The 21,243-nt window shown below is 32.7% G+C and overlaps 1 long non-coding RNA gene across 1 annotated transcript; it reads right to left on the bottom strand.

The window, feature by feature from the left end:
* Window positions 1-10,641: 10,641 nt before the first annotated feature.
* Window positions 10,642-12,614, bottom strand: LOC136220681 (uncharacterized). The gene is made up of 3 exons (XR_010684666.1): window positions 11,250-12,614; window positions 11,108-11,160; window positions 10,642-11,012 (listed from the first exon to the last, which is right to left on the bottom strand). It is a non-coding gene; the product is annotated as an uncharacterized lncRNA (long non-coding RNA).
* Between the last annotated feature and the right edge of the window lie 8,629 nt (window positions 12,615-21,243).

Here is a 21,243-nt window from a genome sequence, read left to right as displayed (position 1 = left end):
TGGGCTTGGACAAAGTAATTACATGATAAACCCGATTAGGCCCGGCCCGAGCCCGGCCCGGTCCAACCCATGAACAAGTCTAGTTAAAACTGCTTCACATATTATAAGGAGTCATATAATTTTTCAATTTAGTAATGTGGGATATTTAATATGCCTCATCACATCCAATCCATTTGGTGCGTGACGCTAATGTCATTAGGGCCCAACATTGAACCATGACTCTAATACTATGTAAACAAATGGCTAATTCACCAAAAAGATACCTTAAAGGCTGAGGATGACCTCATATATTTAAGGAGTCATGTAGCTTCACTGACCCTCTGAATTTCAAAATCTTAAAACTAACATGTTCAAGTTGCTTACTTAGAACAAATAACCTATCAAATATCACATGGCAGCACGTGATTGGAACTTCAGAAAATTACAACTAACCTTCTAATATCACGTGTTGCCAATCACACACTGCCATCATGTGACATTTAAGAGGTTATTTGTTTCAAATAAATAAGTTGATGGGTTAATTACAACTTTAAACAACTTAAGGGAGCTAGGGATATATTATGTGAATTTTAAAACCTTCTAATAAAAAATATTTTTTAAAATTATATAAAATTAACCTTCACAAATATATATATTTTTAGTAGCTACGCTGTGAAAGCGTTGATCTCTATTTTTTTCTTAGTTTTTCAAAATACTAAAACTTTTCATGTCTAGGATAGTTAGGAAAGATGGGACAAAAAGTACAGTTGGTATTGAAAAGGTATACGGTGCCGTTTTGGTGTTAGGTAGATGAGGCATTTGATTTGAGGTAATTGGAGGGACAAAAGTGTAAAGTCATTTAAAAGGATAGGAAATGATTTTTGACTAATTTGGAGGGATTTGGAGGGCTAATATTGTAATATATGTTAGAAGCGTAAGATTGTAAAATTTGTGGCGCAAATTCTCAATTTCTACTGTTCACATTCTTCAATTTTATATGTATATTAAAAAATTTCGTTTTTAGGTCATTTAGATGTTTTGTTAGGAGAGATAATGAATTTTTAGAAAAAAAAAAGATTAAAAACTTGTGATTTTGGAAAATACAAAATGTGGTTTTATGGTAAAGGTCGTTTGGAACAACTTTAATTCTTGAATATTTTCATTTTGAGGTTGTTAACGGTCATTTTGAGGAGTTAGTTAAAATTGAGTGGCCACCGGTGTAAAAGATTGTAAAATTCAGTGGTCATACCGTTAAGAATTGAAGTTTAGTGGCCACAATGTTAAAATGATTAAAGTTCAATGGCCATGGGAGTAATGTATCCTAAGAATGAGATAAGGAAACAAATAGTTAAAGTTCAGTGGCCATGGGTGTAATTTTCCCTAGCACAAATGCAAAACCGACACCGTTTTGCTATTCAGTAGTTTGGGAAAAAAATGAAAAATCGCAAGCACAGATAAGGAAAGAAGCTGTAAGGCTAAAATTGGAACATTTTGGAAAAAATTTAGAAATTGCATTGTTCATAGCTTTCATTTTTATAAGTATATATAATTATATTTGTTTGACAAATAACATAATAACACATTAAACATACTAATAGCACAAACATACGAAAAAATCGTTCGTTTTGCTTGTTGGCCTGTTTCCATCTAAAATAGAACCCGAAAACTCAGAAAAAAAAAACCGAAACTTAAAAATTTGACAAATATTACAAAATTGCTACTGCATTAGAATTTATCAAATTTCTCTATGAATTTGCAAGTCAATTCTTTATTCGCATCATTAGTTCATGGATTATCGTATCTCCTTCCAGCGTGTCTCAATGTAATTAATTTGTTACCTACAATATACAATATTTGTCCATTCTTCCGTTTCAATCAATCTCAACATATTTGATAACCCGAAAACACATTATTATATTGGATTATATCTACTGTAATCCATTTAATATAAATATTTTTTTATCAAGCTATTAAACGAACATGGATATCACATCTCAAAAAACAATAATTCGCATTAAATAAAATTCATGTAATGCATTTTATGAAATATATTAAAAGGGATAATCCAAATTATAATAAAAAAAAAAAAACAGGAAGCGCATATTGAGTTTGGGCCTTAACGTTGCGGATTTTACGCCTTTAATTTTCAATTGGACTTTTATACAATTGCTGGGATTTGATGTATTAAATTGAAACTTTCAAGGGCTTAATGTGTAGAATCTATAAAATTAAGGGGCCAAAAAATAGTTTATTCCATTATTAAAATAAAATTGAAATATTAATTAAATGAATGATCTCCATTTGAATTAATTAATGAAAGTTGAAAATAAAACCAAATCAAAATCAATATATTTAGAAAATAAAAACAGAAATGATGGAAAGCCAACCATAATTTACAGCTAATCCAGTTGAGATAGATGATTCATATCATATCAAACTTATACATTTCATAAAAGACTTTTTCTTAAGAAAGAAAGGGAAATAGCTGGACAGGGCCACATAAGCAAGCCCAACTCATTGCCAACCAAATTCTTCTAAATTCCTGATTCCCATAATGGCAAAATCTGATTAATTTAGTCTTTTTGCTTTTATAATTATGGCTCATTCATCCTTCTTTTTCTTTTTGGGTTTATGAATTTTCAACTGCATTGTTTTCAAAACGTCTCTAATTAATTATATTAATACTATATGTATAAAATAAAAAAATAAAAATCAAAGGTGTCAATGCGGCATGAATTTTCCATCCAGCAGAGATTGAGAATGGGAACATTTGTTATCCATGGAATTAACTGGAAGATAAACTCTCTTTTTTTTTTTTTTTTGCTTTTTTTTTTTTTTATTGAATAAATTTTTGATTGATCTATTATTCTAGATTTGGTAATTTTTATTTATTTATAGTTTTTTTTTTTCATTCTCACTTTATGTATGGTTGTGGTATGTTACATGACTATTATCATATAATTTTTAATGAAAAAATAAAAGAGTTTTGTCTATCAATACATACATAGATACTCATTGAAAGATTATGCAATTATTTCTGGCGAAAAAGATTATAAAGTCAATTCTGAATGGAATGTGCTTCTCGTCGTTTTACCAAAAACAGTTTCAAACATTGTTTACTATTGCGCTATCACGATTTATTATATTGAAGATACAGATTCAAGCTTCGCTAATATACTTCTGTAATTTTTTAATTGATTTAATATATATTTACACCTTTAAACTTAGCAAGTTTTGTCTATTGGCACCCTGAACTTTTAAAATAACCTATCACACGTCTATAGTTGGCTTTCAAACCCTATCACACACCTATAGTTAGCTTATTCAAACTTCTTGCACTCAAAATCATTATTCTGTCATTTTTTATAGATGGGGTGACATACAGAACGAACTCACACGTTTTTTTTTATATAGCATGACATGCCACCTCATTTATCAAAGATGACAGATCAACGATTTTGTATGCAGGAGGTCCGAATGAACCAACTATAGGTGTGTGATAGGGTTTTAAAGCAAGTACAGGTGTGTGATAATGTTTTAAAGTCAATTATAAGTGTGTGATAGATTATTTTAAAAGTTCAGAGTGATTAATACCTTCCTAGCTCTCTCAACTTGTCATTTTTTTCACTTCATCCCCTCAACTTAGTGGGCAATCTATTAGTCACCCGAGCTCAACAAATGTAACACTTCGTGTCCCTCTATGTGCTTATATGACACTAATTTTTCCCGTCAACTCACCTTGTGCATCCTATTAGCTCTCTCAACTCACCAAATTAACACTTTGTGCTCCTTAGGTTGATATATCTATTTCAAAATAATGAAGAAATTGATCACATCAGGATACGAAAGGTGTCTTGGAAGGTATACTCAATTTCATGTAGGCATATAAGGAGCATAAAATGTTACATTTATTGAATTAATGAGGGTATTAAGGTGTCTCTTAAGTTAAGGAGAAAGTGAAAAAAAAAAGACCGGTTGTCGAAGGTATTAAACCATAAAAATAAAAATAATAATAAAAAAAAAGTAAAATCTTTGTGGATCCATATTCCCTTGGAAATCCTCAGGCAGGGCCAGCCCTTAGGTGAGGCAAAAGCCGGCATAGGCGGACGCCCATGGCCTCCTATTTATGGGTCCTTCAATTCAAAAATTATTTTATTTATAATTCAATAATTATCCAAATTACAATTATTAAAAAATTTCTAGATATCATGTAACTAAATTTAATATATATCATATATAGAAAACAAGTATATTAAAATGAAATAAAACATCACACATTTTGTTTTCGGTCATCAGCTCTCAACAATAATAGTTCACTAGAAGGCCTTCAAAATTTATTTCACAATTTCTCTTTTAAAATAAGTGTAAAGTATATTAAAAAAAAACATTGTGGTTTGTTTGATTTGCAGGCACAGTCACGTGGTTTAAAAAGTTGGAAATCGAGGTATGTGGTTTGTGCATTTTATAGTTAAAAGATTTGCAAGTCAATTTTTCAGTCAAAAAATACTTGTAGTTTAAATAATATGTAAAGTCGGGCTTTATATACTTATGTTGGATACTTTGCAAGTCATCCTATTTAATTGCTACAAATCGCTCATATTTGGGATAAATTCAAACAATTTTATCTCACGGAATGTATGAATTTACAAACTGCACAAACCATAAACTTCTATTTGGAAGTTTCAAAACTGTGAGACTGTATTTACGAAAATGTCAAATTACAAGGTTTATTTTTGTTTTTATCCTAACAATAACATAGATTCTAATTCCTTCATTCTCTCTGAATTGCAAACAGATTGATTTTTATTTAGTATTTTTGATCCAATCAGAATTAATTAAATTTTATTTCTGTTAATTTAAATTTATCAAATATAAATAAATAATATATGAAAATTTGGTTTAGGACTTTTAAAATACTAGAGTTGCTGCTGTCCTCAGGTCCGGAAATAGAGAGAAATTTCATAGATTCATATAGGACAATATGATCGGATATTCCCAAATATTTAGGGACAAAAATGAAAAAAAGTTATTCTTCATTCTCATTATGCCCATTTTCAGCCCTAAAATTGTCACTAATCGAAGCAAATCAAGCCGTTTTATGATAATAATAATAATATATAAGTGATTGGCATGCAACTACGTGGTCAACAAGTTTCGTACTCGTTTGTCAATTTTATGGGCACGAACTATATTTAAAATTACGGTAAATATTTTATTAGTCCCTCAAATTTTTCCTAATATACAGTTTAGTCATTATATTTACAAAATTACAGTAATAATATTATTTGGAATATAAGTTTTGTTCTACTCAATAATTTAGTCTCTCTGTAGAATACTAATTTGCCTTTTCTCATTAATGATAAAATTATATTTATGGTACCTGAACTTGAACATATTTTACACTTTCCTAATCGAGCTTTAATTTTATACTATTATTTTAAAGGCTTAATATATATTTACACCTTTAGACATGATAAGTTTTATCTATTGGTAAATTGAACTTTTAAAATAACACATATATCACTCACTTATAGTTCGCTTTTTAAAACATATTCCACGCCTATAGTTCGTTTTGAAAACCTATCACATCCTTATAGCTGGCTCATTCGGACTTCCTGAATACAAAATCGTTAATCTGTCATTCTTGACAGATAAGGTGGCATACAGAACAAACTCATGCATTTTATTTTCTATGACACGCACATGTCACCTCATCTATCAAAAATATATAATAGGTCAACGATTCTATATATAGGAAGTCCTAATGAGCTAACTCTATGTGTGTGATAGGTTTTTAAAGCCAACTATAGGTGTATAATAGATTTTTAAAGCCAACTATAGGTGTGTGATATGTTCTTAAAGCTAACTATAAGTATATGATATGCTATTTTAAAAGTTATGGGTTGCCAATAGACAAAACATGTTAAAGTTTGAGGGTGTAAATATACATTGAGCCTATTTTAAATACTAAAAGTATACTTTTATACAGTCTTGATCACATACACCTTAATGAGCATGTAGAATTTGCTCATTCACCGTTAGATCTAGGCTTATTAGAATTCTAAGGTGGAGATTCAAATCATCACGAGGCTTATATATGTATTTTTTAATTTTTTTTTCAATTATTTGGTTTCTCCTAACTAATTTTAATATTGTAAATATATATATATATATAAAAGTATTTTAAAATTAAAAATATAATATTTTTATTTTTAATAAATAGTTTATTAATAAACTATCAATTTTTATTTGAACGGTTTACATGACACCAATATTAAAATCCAAACACGAGTTAAATACACCAATATTTCATTTTATATCAAGTGACAGATCGAGGACGGTCTCCTCGAAAACCCACCATCTATGGGCGGTGAGGCTCATAGAACTGTTTGATAGCCTTCCAAACTTCGCTGGATCATAAAATTTTCATCCAACAATGGAATGATACACGATCGATTGTGTTAGAAACGTTGAGATCATGAGACAAATCAACATAAGATACCTAAAGCAAATTCTGAATTCATCATAACCGACTTGTCTTATAGTTTCTAGAACAATTTATATGACTACCTAATCGTGCATTCTAACTTTCAAATGACATATCTTTTTCATCCAAACTCTAAATTCCGTGTAAGTAGTATGATTGGAAATTTTATGAAGATTAATGTAATCTATATTCAAGCCTCTAAGACTTATTCTAGTACTATCAAACTCCAACTTTCTATATTAAACTCAGAGTTTCTCGAGTTTGACCAAAACTTCCAAATGTCATAAATTTCTCGTTAGACCTCCAATTAAGACATCATGTGCATTGGAAAGCTCATGAAGAGTACAATGAATCTTGTAAATACTTCGTGACCTAATATAGATCCGCTTAAAAAGGTTGGCCTTTTTATTTTGGGTGGTTTGACTTTTGTAACTCTTTTATTTTTCATCCATTTCAAGTTTTACTATATCTGCATATCCATTATCGGTTGTATATCATCATAGGGTTAAGGTTTAGTATCGATACTATCTCTACCTTCTCGGGACGCTTTTGATGACATGCTAGATTTTACCATCCTGTTTGGCTTGAATGTCAATGTCGAACTTTTCCAACCGGATGGAAAATCTGAAGTGGGACTCGTGTTATCTTTATTCTATTGAGGATGTTACAATCCTATTCTGATTAGGTTTTCATAGATGGCGTGCTTTACTCCTATATTGGAGGTTCCTAACCTATTCGGGTTGCTCCTTGATTAGGTAATAGAAAGACTAGTTATGTCTCGGTTAGGACTATTTTTCTCCTATATAAAGACCTTAGTTACTTTGAGGTATGGTTACATTAAGTATTATTACTTACTATTTTATATCATCAACCATTGTCTTAAGTAAATCACGTACTTAAGCATCATATTATCCACGGCTAGTTAGTGACGGTCTTCTGATTTTGCAAGTTAAAACATATTCTACAAATAGAAATGTTCAGTCCAACCATAAGACAATTCACATTAATTTGCAATAGGGTTAAAACAATTGGCCTTCTGACATACTTAAAATGTTAGTCTTTGCTGCCTTGATCTATTTCACATATTAAAATTGATAAAATCTCAACCAAATGGAAAGCTAACATAGAGAGAGAGAGGGTAGCGCGGAGAGAGTGAGTCGGAAGGAGACAATTGATTTATCTCTCTTAGAATGATTAGAGAGCTTATGAGATTATGGTTTAAGTATTAGGATAAACTCTAATATAATCCTTTATCATTTTAGATGGATCCAGCCCATTACTATTACGAATATAATTATTATTCGGTCTATAATCCGAATAATGCTAACATTTTCTTTAAAAAAAATGAAAGGACAAATTAATATGATGTATAATAAATTTAGTGAAAGCATCGTTGATAAAAAAGGCGTTGTGTTATTTAAATTAAAAATGGATTTAGAAAAACAAAAATAAGCAGTAATGATAATGAAAAATAGAGTAAGTGAATTTGTACGCTTTACTTAGAAAGGAATAAAGGCAATTAAAGAGATAAAAATAGGAGAGGTTTAAAGATAATGATTCCATATAGATAAAAGGAAGGGTAGGGCCTTGTTGTCAATTTGTGGTGGGTCTTAGTCATTTTGGAATATACTTCCCTATGTCTTTTCAGTCTAAGATTATGACACCCACCTCCCCTACTTTTTCTAGATAATCTCTTCATTATCTAAGCTTAATCACTTCTTTAATTACTATTATAAAAGATAATAATAATTATTAGGCAAAAAGCATCCTGAGGCTCCTGATCTTTCATTGTTTGGTGCATTAAGCTCTCGATCTTTTATTTAGACACATTGAGCCTTTGATCTTTCACCATTTGGTGCATTAAGTCCTCGATCTTTCATTTAGACACATTGAGCCCTTGATATTTCATATATGGGTGTATTAGGTCCTTCCATAAATCAATTAATATATAGGTTTATTAAGGGCATGTTTGGTGTAACAACAAATGATGTTCTAAAAATAACAAATTCTAAAATAAAAAATATATTATACAAATTAATAAAAATAATTTAAATAAAAAATAAAAAATTTATTGAACACAATAAAACCTTGTTTTTCGATAATTATGTTCTAAAAATAAAAATAATGTTAAAATTGAAGCACATTTTGTGGAAATAAGAAGGGTAATTTTTCAATAACAAGTAAATACAAACAACTGTTCATGAAAAGAGCTTTTCGTGAAAAGCTCCAAAATGTTGCAGTGTCCAGAGAAAATGCGAAACGCTGCAGTTATATAAACCTAACCAAACATGCCCTTAATAAACTTATATATTAATTGATTTACAGAAGGGCATAATACAACCATATATAAAGATCAATGGTTCAATGTGTCTAAATGAAAGATCGAGGGTTTAATACACCAAATGATGAAAGATCAGAGACTTAATATGTCTAAATAAAAGATCGAGGGCTTAATGCACCAAACAATGAAAGATCAGGGGCCTCATGATGCTTTTTGCCTAATTATTATTATTTTGGATTGTGAATCTCTAATATTATATTAGACTCTCTTAGATTAAATAGATGAGGATTTCAAATGGTGACAATTTCATTTTTTAATAAAATTGAGTATCCGTTGTATACCTTTTAAATTTATAGGATATTCTTCTTATATTGGGTGGATCAGATATAATAATAAAAAATATTCTTGAATCTTACTATTAAAGAAAATTGTCATTTGTAAATGATGGTTGGTTCGAATTGTAATAAGGAGTTGAATTTCTATTTATCAGGTTCGAGGTTCGATTCTTCACTCCGTTAAAATTTAACCCTTATTGATAAGTAATCTGTAAATTTCACTTTAAATCATCATCCAAGTCTCTGGTTTGTCCTGATTTTAAGAGTAAATAAGTATACCATTACCTAAACTTTTAATTTACCTAAAACAAAACAACCGTTTGGAGATCTAAATACTCAAAATTGAGATTACATCTCAATTTTTCCTAATTAGTCCCTTTGGACGTTGTTAGCAGCTCAGGTAGCGCCTAGACTGCCTGAGCGGCTTCATGCGGTGATAGGAACAAAAAATGTTTATTAGTATTATTCTTATTATTATTTTTTTATAGTTCCCTTTTAAACATTATCTTATGGTTGTTAGCGAATTATGTTTATTATTTTCGAATATTTTTTATGTAATTACGTTCTTTATTTGTTTACATGCTATGGTTAAAGATTTTAAAAATATTATTTTATAATTTTTGGTGAATTATATTAAACTTTCTTAAGTTATTTCAATGATATTATTGTATTGTAATATAATTATTTGCATATTTTTTTAAATATATAGTATAAATATATATGTTTTTTATATTAAATTATTTAATATTTATTATTTTTTGATAATGTAATACCTATTTTAATTGAGTTTGTATAATAATGTGTTTATTAATAAATAAGAAAATATATAAATAAAAATCCAATTAATCGCGTAATTAATCTTAGACGATTCTATCGGCCTAATTACAGTATTATTTTAGAATCTTACTATCAATTTAAGTTTTTAATTAAATAGTTGGTTGAAATTAATATTGTTATTAAAGGACTATAGTTAAGCTAGCTAATTAAAATGGGGACAAAATATAAAGTTTATGTTGGACCGGTATATTTGGTTTAGAAGAACATGAATATATTATATACTCACTCGTGTGCATTTTTGAGATCAACATACATAATAAAAATAAAAATAAAAAAAAAAAAAAAAAAAAAGCTGACGAAATCTACAAAGATACAACTATTCGTCACTACAACAAAAAAAAAAGACTATGTATTAAACAATTGTGTAACCAATTAGCTAATAAACTAGTTTTTCACCTGTGTTTGCACGGTTGTCTTTTATATTTTCGTATAATGTACATGTTTACAGTTTATAATTTTACATATATTAAAATTTAATGGATATATAATTATTATAATATAACGTGATGATTAATGAATAATGAATAGTTCAATCAATATTATTAAATACTTCTTTAAAGGAATTGTCATAGTTTTTACATGCTTATTAAAAATTAATAGAAAGTGTCCATCATCCCGCTGTCATAGTTGAGCATTGTGAACTTTGTTCCTGAAAATTTAGATCTGTAAAAACATTTTGAAATAAATCAATTTTGGGATACATAATACTTTACAAGGTAAAATAATTAAGAAGTTTGTAGTTGGCTTTCTGATATTAATACTTTGGGATACATATCCTCTTATCCCTAAAATATGTACTTTAATTACAAAAAACTCTCATTGGGGAATTTTCACAAACAGTTAATACCCCAATTTCGGTTACAGAAACACAAACAAAAAGTATAAAAGAGCGGTTTTGTAATTGAATAGAACAGAGAGTGAAACTTCAATTACAAATGAATATCACAATCAAAGTGGACAACATTACCTTATTCAACCAGCAATTTGGAAATTCGGAAAAATATATATTAAAATAAGATTTATAAAAGGAGGGAAACCTTGGTTTGATTGCATGTCTGGATGAGAAGTTTCGCACGATGAACCCATTTAAAGTCTGTGAACAAAACACAATAACGACAAAAGAGATAGGTTAGGAGAAAATCAATTCAGCATCTAATACATTTCTGAAAAATTGGAGAAACAACTTACAATTTTTCTTTTGTCCTAACCCGTCCGCCTTGACAACCACATCTTCAAACTCTCTGTTTTGAAATTGGATATATATTCAATGCATTTATAATTTGTAAACTAATGCCTCAACAGGTAAAAATTAAAATTGAGATGAAAATACCTGCCAAAACCACCAGGATGAACAATCACGCAGGCGAGTGTAAACGAATCCGTTCGGGCATAACCGAAGTTTCAAAATTTTTTTTGGCTATTGTGAAAGTTGGGGAAAGCGAGAGAAAATTGGTGGAGCAGTGAAGAAAGTTACATAGATTGTGGGAGTGATGATGAGAAATTGAAGGTATCAGCAGTTGAGAGGGCAGAGAGATAGAACGTGACAGAGGGAACATGGAGGTAGTGAGTAAAATTGGAAGAAATAAACTTAAAATTCCCAAAAAGAAAGCGTGAAATTTCTCAAAATTCTTCATAATGACACATCATCTTTTGTTTTTTCAAACAGCGACACATCAGCTTATTTTCTGCAGATTTAGTATATTGTATAGATTATAGGGTTAATAATATTATCTCTGTATTATCATGGATAAACGAGTATGCCTTACATCAAATGTACTCACAAAGTATCCTGAAATTTTTCTAAAACAAACAATTATACCCTAATCTAATGGTTAATCTATCAGGCATAAATGTCGTTTAATCTTATCGTTAGGTGACCAATTAGCTATTGACATATCATTAATATAAAATTAAACATATAAATTACATGGAAATTAAGGACTTATTAGATATATAAGCTAAATTATCAACATTCTAAAATTATCCTTTAGATTAGCTTATCATCTCAAATACCCATTCTTTTTCTTCTTTGAGAAAGAGGGGAAGAACCAGATAATTTCTTCCTTGCAAGACGACAGAGAGACGATGAACAACGGCTCAATCTGGTCTTAGAACAAAAAAGAACGAAGGAGACACTAAATCAAAGGAGGAAAAATCGAAAAGGTGAAATCGAAGATGGGGTTCAGGTCTACATTTTCATGCAGAGTAGAAGATCTGGAAAAATCGGAAGATCAAGATGAAAGAGATGTCATATTTGAATTTTATTTTTCTTTGCTCTATTTGTGGTTGTTCTTCGTCTTTATCACGGAAATACATCAATTTAAATGATTACCTTTTTTTTGTTCAATTTAGAAGTTTGAAAAACCAAATGGATAAGGATTATTTTGTGAGGAAAAGGCACTCTAAATTGTCTAAGGAATAAGACGATATTATATTGGGTAGAAAAAGTGACGGGTCATTAAATTAAGTGTATGTGGGGCTGTAATTTTTCTTAGTCGTTAACCATGTGGAGCTCCATTTATGCCTCATAGATTAACCATTAGATTATGATATAATTGCTTGTTTTTTAAAAATTGCAGGATACTTTTGTGGGTTTATTTGATGTAAGGGCATATTCATTTATCCGTGACAATACAGGGGCAAATATGTGTATTAACCCTAAATTATATGTTATAAAGAATTTTGAACTGCGAGATGTTTGTGGTAGCTGCATTTCAAAACGTTTCTCACATGATAGTTTTCTACTTTTCCACATTATAGTTTTCTATTTTTCCGAACTTCTTTATCAGAGTGTGCTAATATTGTGGATATTCTGGTAGAACATGAGAGTATCTCGGATTAAGCAATTAACTTACAGAAATTTAGTATATTTTTTCAGCACGAATGTGCTGGTTGACATAAGTGTTGAAACACCTTTCCACAAGATTTTGATTTGACAAAATCATTCATGATTAAGAGGCAATTAAATTTAAATGCTTTGATTTAATTGTACTAATGTGTTTGTTCAATATTGAGTGCAAAAATATATATATAAAGTAAGACATGACAAAAGTCAGCATGAAATAATACAAGCTGAGTGGAACGGAACTCAGCATAAAAGAATTGAAGCTGAGTGGAGTAGAACTCAGTCTCAGAAGTCTTCTTCAAAGTTGCCAGAACGAAGCTGACTAAATTAGAAGACTCCTTTAGAATCGTATAAACAGAACAGAGCTGACTAAGAAGGAACTCAGCATAGAAGTTGAACATTCGAAGATAACGAGTGAAGCTGAGTGACAGTCAGGACAGCATGAAGGATCCGTTCACTAAAGGACAAAGTCTGCCAATCTTCTGCACCAATAATTGAAGCCTCGAAAATACACAGAAGACTAATTCCAAGAAACATGGGTCAATGGATTATTGGTAAAAGACAACTGGCACAAAAAGACAAGTCTGATGCAAGAAGACAAAACCTGACACCTGAAGAAAACAGAGGAAGGGAATGGCGGAACAGTCTGAAGCTGACCAGAAGATGTTCCCTAAAAGAGCCATTTTGGTGTTAACGGCTAAAACAATTCAAATGATCCATCTATAGATTTCCATCTATAAAAGGACAATCAAGAGCCTTGGATCATTGCCGAAGCAACAAAAAGAAAAATCCAAAAGAGAAATCTTCAAAGCACTCAAATACAAAGATCTTACACCAAATCTTCTATTCTTTGTGTAAATGCTAGAGTGATTCTGTGTAATCTTCTAAAGTGTTCTTTACTGAAAAGAGAACAAGTGTTTTATCAATTGTTATATTGAGAGTGTATGCTGAGTGCTTGGTTGTAAGCATTCAGTGGTAGAAAAATCTAAGTGCTGGGTTGTAGTACTTAGTAGGAGCTGAGTAGACGAATAGAGGACGTACTCTTGCATACTCACTGCCTTGTAAAGGGTTTGTGCTCTACCTTGAAAGAGCTCAGTATTGGATTGAAAATCCCAGGAGGAACTGGGGACTGGACGTAGGCAGAGAGGCCGAACCAGGATAAGTCGTGCTGAGTAACTTCTAAACTCTTTCTCTCAATATACATATATATATATATGTGCATGTGTTGTTTGTTATATTTACTCAGCTTATAAACTGTTAAAATTGAAACTGAGTAAATCTGAGTGCTGAGTTGGAAGCTGACCTCTCAAGTGTCAATTCCCAACTCTCAAGTCAAGCAGTCTTAGTCAGCATAGAACTAAAACTGTCTAACTAATCAATCGGCCGTGTTGACCAACACGCTGAGTTAATAAACTCTTAAAATAACATTAAGTCAGCATAATTTAAAGCGAAAAAGTTACATTAGTTCCTATCCCCCCCCTTGGAACTAATTACTAGGGACCAACAAGTGGTATCAGAGCCAAAAGCTCACTACTCAAAGATCTAACAATCTTGAGCTGATCCCGATAAATGGCTTAAAACAGCACTCGTTTCCTTCCAGGAAACCAAACAACACAGATACTCCCTGAGGGATTATCAATTAGTCGGCCTCCCCTATTCTTTGGATCTAATTATACATTCTGGAAGAATAGGATGAAGAACTTTATTCAAGCCACAAACATGAGTGCATGGCTTGCAATAGTTCAAGGTCCACATATACCTTACAAAACTGTTGATAATGAGAAAGTTATCAAGAGTGAAACTGAGTGGACAGAAGATGACCTCAAAAAATTGCAAAACAATGCTTCGGCTATCAATATGCTTCACTGTGCTCTAGATGCTGCAGAATACAATAAGATTTCATGTTGTGAGTCAGCACAGGAGATCTGGAAGAAGCTGGAAGTGACTTATGAAGGCACAAGGAAGGTCAAGGAGTCCAAAGTAAACCAGCACATACGATTGTATGAACTGTTTGAGATGACTGACAATGCGGACATCTCAGCAATGAATGCCAGGTTTACCAACATAATAAATGAGCTCAAAAGACTCAGGAAGAACTTCACTGAAGAAGAACAAATGAAGAAAATCTTACGAAGTCTTCCCAAAAGCTGGCAAGCTAAGAAGACAGCTGTAGAGGAAGCTCAGGATCTGACCACATACAAATATGATGAGCTGATCGGTTCCTTGCTGACTCATGAAATTTCCATGAAAAACTTTGAAGCTAAAGAAAAATCTGAGGATAAGAAACAGAAATCACTAGTGATGAAAGCTGACTCCACAGAAGCTGAGTCAACTGATGATGAGGAAATGGCTATGTTTACTAGAAAAATGAAAAAGCTGTTCAAAAGAAATGAAAGAAATAGTAAGCGGCCATACAAGAGAGGAGACAGATATAAAGCTGAGTCCGGAGACACCAGATACAAAAAGGACAGCTCCAAGCCTGTCACATGTTATGAGTGCCATCAAACTGGGCATATTAAGTCAAGTTGTCCAAATCTGAAGAAAGATAAGAACGGAAGCAAAAAGGCAATGGTGGCCACGTGGAGTGACAGTGATGAGTCAACATCATCTGAAGCTGAGCAAAATGAAACAGCCAACATATGTTTCATGGCAGATGATGGAGCTGACCAATCTCAATCTGAGCAAGCTGACCTCTCTGGAGATTCTGAGCAGGAGGAAAACAACAATGAGGTAACATCCTTACTTTTGCTTAGAAACGAAATGGTAAATGCCCTGAGTGACTTATATACACTAACTAAGAAGTGTAACAAAAAGATTAAGGCGCTCAGCAGGCGTTGCGACGAGATTGAGGAGGTCAAACTGAGTGATCTCCGATATCTCCTCCAGGACAACTCAGATTTACATACCAACATGCAAATCTTGCATAAGTTTGTCACGGAGGTTCAATCTGAGTCAAAGAAACTTAGGAAGGATGTCACAACCTTGCAGAGTCAAGTGAAAGGCTCAAGTAGAAATAAACCCCATGCTGAGTATGCAAGTACTAGTCAGCATAAGCAATTCACTCAATATGAGTGTTGTGGAAAAAGGGGGCACACAAAAGATGTGTGTTGGCATAACAAGCGGATTGTCCAATGTGACTTCTGCGGAAGAAAAGGGCATTCCACAAAAGTATGTTGGCACGCCCAACACAACAATGCTGACCATACTCAGTACAACCCTCAAAGGATACCTTTTTGTGACTTCTGTGGTAAGCCTGGCCACACTATAAAAGTATGTCGTCACAAGTTGAAATATGACTCTACATCTGTTTATACTAACAAGAAAGGACCTAAAAGGAATTAGGTACCTAAAGATGAATAGTTTAAAATGCAGGTCAGCTTGACATGCGTGGAGAAATCAAAACTTTGGTATATAGACAGCGCATGCTCAAGACACATGACAGGTGATGAAACTCAGTTCATCACACTAGAGCTTAAACGAGGAGGTAGTGTAAGCTTTGGAGACAACAAGAAGGGCAAGATAGTTGGCTCAGGAACTATCGGAGGTAACCCTAAAATTGAGTCAGTCTCCTTAGTTAAAGGTCTCAAATATAATCTTCTAAGCGTAGCTCAGCTTTGCAAGAGTGGAAGAAAGGTTATATTTGATGATACTAAGTGTTAAATATTCGAGGGAAAAACAAATGATTTGATTTTAACAGCCCCTCGTGTAGAAAATGTTTACATGTTGAGTTTGGAAAAACAATTTTCAAAAAGTATATGCTTGGTGTCTAAAGAGGACAACTCCTGGCTATGGCATAGGAGACTTGGGCATGTCAGCATGGACCTCCTTGCCAAACTAGCTAGAAAGCAATTAGTTGAGGGATTACCCAAATTAAAGTATGAAAAAGATCAATTTTGTAATGCTTGTCAGCAAGGTAAACAAACCAAAAAGTCCTTTCATAGCAAAAATGTTGTCTCAACCAAAAGACCATTGGAATTACTACATTTGGATCTTTTCGGACCTATCCAGCCACTCAGCATGGGAGGTAAGAAATTTTCCTTAGTTATTGTAGATGATTTCTCTAGGTATACTTGGATCATCTTGCTGAGTAGCAAGGATGAAACATTTGAGATGTTTACTACATTAATCAAAAAGCTTGAAAATGACAAAGACCTAAGAGTAGCTCATATTAGAAGTGATAATGGTGGAGAATTCAAAAACCAAATGTTTGATGAATTCTGTGAAACTAATGGTATTGACCACAATTTCTCTGCCCCTAGAACTCCTCAACAGAATGGAGTTGTTGAAAGGAAGAATAGGACAATAGTAGAAATTGCTAGGACAATGCTGAGTGAAAATAGGCTTCCAAAGTATTTTTGGGGAGAAGCTATCAATACAGCATGTTACATATTGAATAGGGCATTGGTAAGACCTATATTAAAGAAAACTCTTTATGAACTTTGGAAAGGACGAAAGCCCAATATTGGATACTTTCGTGCCTTTGGGTGTAAATGTTTTATACTCAACACTAAGGATAATTTAGCGAAGTTTGATGCCAAAGCTGACGAAGCAATCTTTTTAGGGTACTCAACAAACAGCAAAGCATATAGAATTTATATTAAAAGAACCCAAGTTGTAGAAGAGTCAGTCCATGTAGATTTCGATGAAACTGGCCCTGCAGGTAAGACAACCCAACCCATGGAGGACGAGCCGAACTCAGCTCATACTGACCAAAGTGGAGGTGCTGAGCCATCTGCACAAGAGCTGACCAAAGGTAAAATCGAAACTGAAATTACCTTTGCTGACCAATCTGTCCCTGCAAAGATTATAGAAACACATGTTCCAAACAACTCAACATTACCCAAGGAGATAAAAATTCCAAGAGGACATTCAGAAAAGTCCATCCTTGATGATGCCAACAACAAAGTAATGACTAGAGACCAGCTTAGGAAATTCCTTAGCAACGTTGCTTTCGTATCAGTTCATGAACCAAAGAACTTTGCTGATGCTGAGCATAATGAGTATTGGATCAATGCTATGCAAGAAGAGCTTGACCAATTCACGAAAAATGAGGTATGGGATTTAGTACCTAAACCTAGGAATAAAAAATCCATAGGAACTAAGTGGGTTTTTAGAAACAAACTAGATGAGCATGGAAATGTAATCAGGAACAAAGCTCGACTTGTAGCCCAAGGCTATAGTCAGCAAGAGGGCATTGATTATGGTGAAACCTTTGCACCAGTTGCTAGGTTAGAAGCTATACGTATATTGTGTGCATATGCTAGTTTCATGAACTTTAAATTGTATAAAATGGATATTAAAAGTGCATTTCTTAATGGTTTTATAAACGAAGAGGTATATGTTAATCAACCTCCCGGTTTTGAAGATCTAAAATTTCCAAACCACGTTTATAAACTCAAGAAGGCCTTATATGGCCTGAAGCAAGCTCCAAGAGCTTGGTATGAAAGGTTGACCAACTTCCTGCTGACCAGGAATTATGTCAGAGGAAAAGCTAACACAACCTTGTTCATTAAGAAAAAGGGTAAACATACCCTACTTGCACAAATCTATGTAGATGACATAATATTTGGTGCTACTGACGAATCCTTGTGTCAAGAGTTTAGCAAACAGATGCAGACTGAGTTCGAAATGTCTATGATGGGAGAACTCAGCTTCTTCCTTGGACTTCAGATCAAGCAAGGTAAGAACGGCATCTTCATTAGTTAGTCCAAGTACACCAAGGAGATGTTAAAGAAATTTGATATGGAAGATTGTAAGCCCATATCAACCCCTATGGGTACTGATACTGTCCTATGCAAAGATGAGAAAAGTAAGTCAATAGATAGTAAACTTTATCGAGGTATGATAGGCTCCTTACTTTATCTCACTACTAGTAGACCTGATATACAGTACTCAGTATGTTATTGTGCAAGATATCAAGCTGACCCAAGGGAATCTCACTTAATTGCTGTAAAAAGAATTTTTAGATATTTGCAGAGCTCAGTTGATGCAGGTTTGTGGTATCCAGCCTCAAATGACTTCACACTCATAGGATACACTGATACTGACTATGGACGGGATAAGCTAGAACGTAAGAGTACTTCAGGAGGATGCCATTTCCTTAGAAGCTGTCTAGTACTCTTGGTTCAGTAAGAAGCAGTCATCAGTTGCTCTATCTACAACTGAACCTGAGTACGTTGCTGCTGGAAGCTGTGTAGCTCAAGTCCTATGGATAAAGCAACAGCTTGAGGATTATGGAGTAAGAACTGAGACAATAGAGATCAAATGTGACAACAAAAGTGCCATTGATCTATCTAAGAATCCTATCCAACACAGCAGGATGAAGCATGTCAGCATAAGGCATCACTTCATCAGAGATCACGTACTAAAGGGTGAGATCAAGCTAACCTATGTGCCAACAAATGAACAGCTTGCAGATATCTTCACCAAGCCTTTGGCTCGTGAGCAATTTAACATACTAAGGGAAGCAATCGGTATGTCTAATCCTCTTCAATAATTCTAAATATTTGAATAAATGTTGAGTGATTACCATGCTGACTGATATCAATCTAGTAACTACTGCACATTGAGCTTAATAGTCTATGCTGAGTAGATACAAATGTTGAGTAAAATATTCTGTGCTGAGTAGATAAACATATTGAGTAATCATCTTATGCTGAGTAGATGTACATGCTGTGTGATTAACGTATGTTGAGTTACTAAGAGATAGGAAATCCATCTACGTAGAATTAAATACTCAGTATCATAAACGACTCATATTCTGGCAAACTGAGTAAAAGCCCACTTGCACCGATAAACAATGACACGTGTAACGAATCATACCTAGAAAAACGCAAGTAATAATGAATACCCATGCGTCGAACCTGTCATAAATGGCAGAATCCTTGTCGATTAAAGTCCCAAGATGAAAACTGCTAGTTTATTAATGACTCAAAACTCTATAAGTAGTGGAAGGATCCCCACTCATTACTCTTTACGCTTAAAATCTTCTGAAATCGAATTCTTCTCTCTCCCTAAAACCTTAAAACCTTCATCTGTAACAATGGCTTCCGGCAAAAACGAAATCCCTAACGTCACCACTCAGCTTGGCCAAACATCTGGCAAACCCACTCAAGCTGACCCCGCGGGTTCATCAAAGCCAGTAGAAAGGAACATGATCAAGGTCCATAAGAAGGTCAACAACTTAGATGTCACGTCCGGGTCTAAATTTTTAGAATTTATATCTTGATAGTAATATATATTATAATTATTAAGTGTATGATTTTTATTTAGTAATATAGGGAAAGTTTGGAGTTAAATTGATAGTTTTATGTGTAAATTAAAAGTTTAGAATAATTTTTAAAAGATTATATAAGATGAAGGACCAAAATGGATATTTTCCATATTTGAGATATATATCTCAAATGTCATCAGCATCCACCGATTCATGTTCTGCTTCTTTTTCTTTTTCTTTTTTCTTTTTATATTTATCATCAATTTGCTCTGAACCGTTTCTTCACCGTTTCTTTGATTTACGGATATTCGACCATTCGAATCACTCGAAATTAGAAACATAGCATCCTTATATATAGATCTAAGTCCTAGTCGAAGAGTTTTTGAGTTTCGACAATGTTTGGAGGGAAATGGCTTAGACAGAGTTTAGAGGCGAATTGAACGGGTTTGTGGTTTTCAATTAATAGCCAAGGTAAGTAACTATCAACTATATTTTGAGTTTGATAAATATATATATATATATATATATATATATATATATATATATAATCAAAGGATTTACAGAAATTGATATTTCAGGGTTTATACGGGTATTTTGTAAACTTGGGGTTTTCCACGATTTTGCTTTTTATTGTGATATTACGGTTCAAATGAAGCTAATGATTATGCTTCTATGTGAATTTCGGATTTTACTTGATTATGTTGATTTAAGGCTTGATTTGATTGATTTACAGATATACGTATATGTTTTTGGTTTCAATATATATCTATATTAAACAAAATGAAGTTGATGATTTCTTACGAATTGTTTTGGATTGAGAAATCTATTACGGTTATTATTTTGGGTTGAAGTCCAAATATGATTTTTATGATACAAAATGGCTAATTGTAGCCAAATGATTTTTGGTTATGAAATAGTTTGGAATTTGATTGTGAAAGGATATTTGGGCATGTTATGATTTTATGATTTTATATCCATCGAGAGCTATCCGGATCGGTGGTTCCATATTTGAAGACCATGTTCAGTGAGGGACATGGCCTGTGTACACAGTCTGAAAGACCTATTGGGTATGGCAAAGAAGTGTCGGGTAAGACCATATGGGATAGGCAATGTTAAGAGACGTCTCGACTATATATGTGGTTATCGATTGATACTTAAGGGGAGAAACTCGAGGATGGATACAATGTTTTAAGTTCATTTGGATTACGTTTTCGGTTATAATTGATTTTGATATAAGATTTTACGTTTGATTAAATACGAGTTGGT

The sequence above is a fragment of the Euphorbia lathyris genome, chromosome 2, assembly GCF_963576675.1.
Source record: "Euphorbia lathyris chromosome 2, ddEupLath1.1, whole genome shotgun sequence".
NCBI lineage: Eukaryota > Viridiplantae > Streptophyta > Magnoliopsida > Malpighiales > Euphorbiaceae > Euphorbia > Euphorbia lathyris.
Note: the sequence above shows the minus strand (reverse complement) of the source record. Positions and strands in the feature narration are given on the sequence as shown.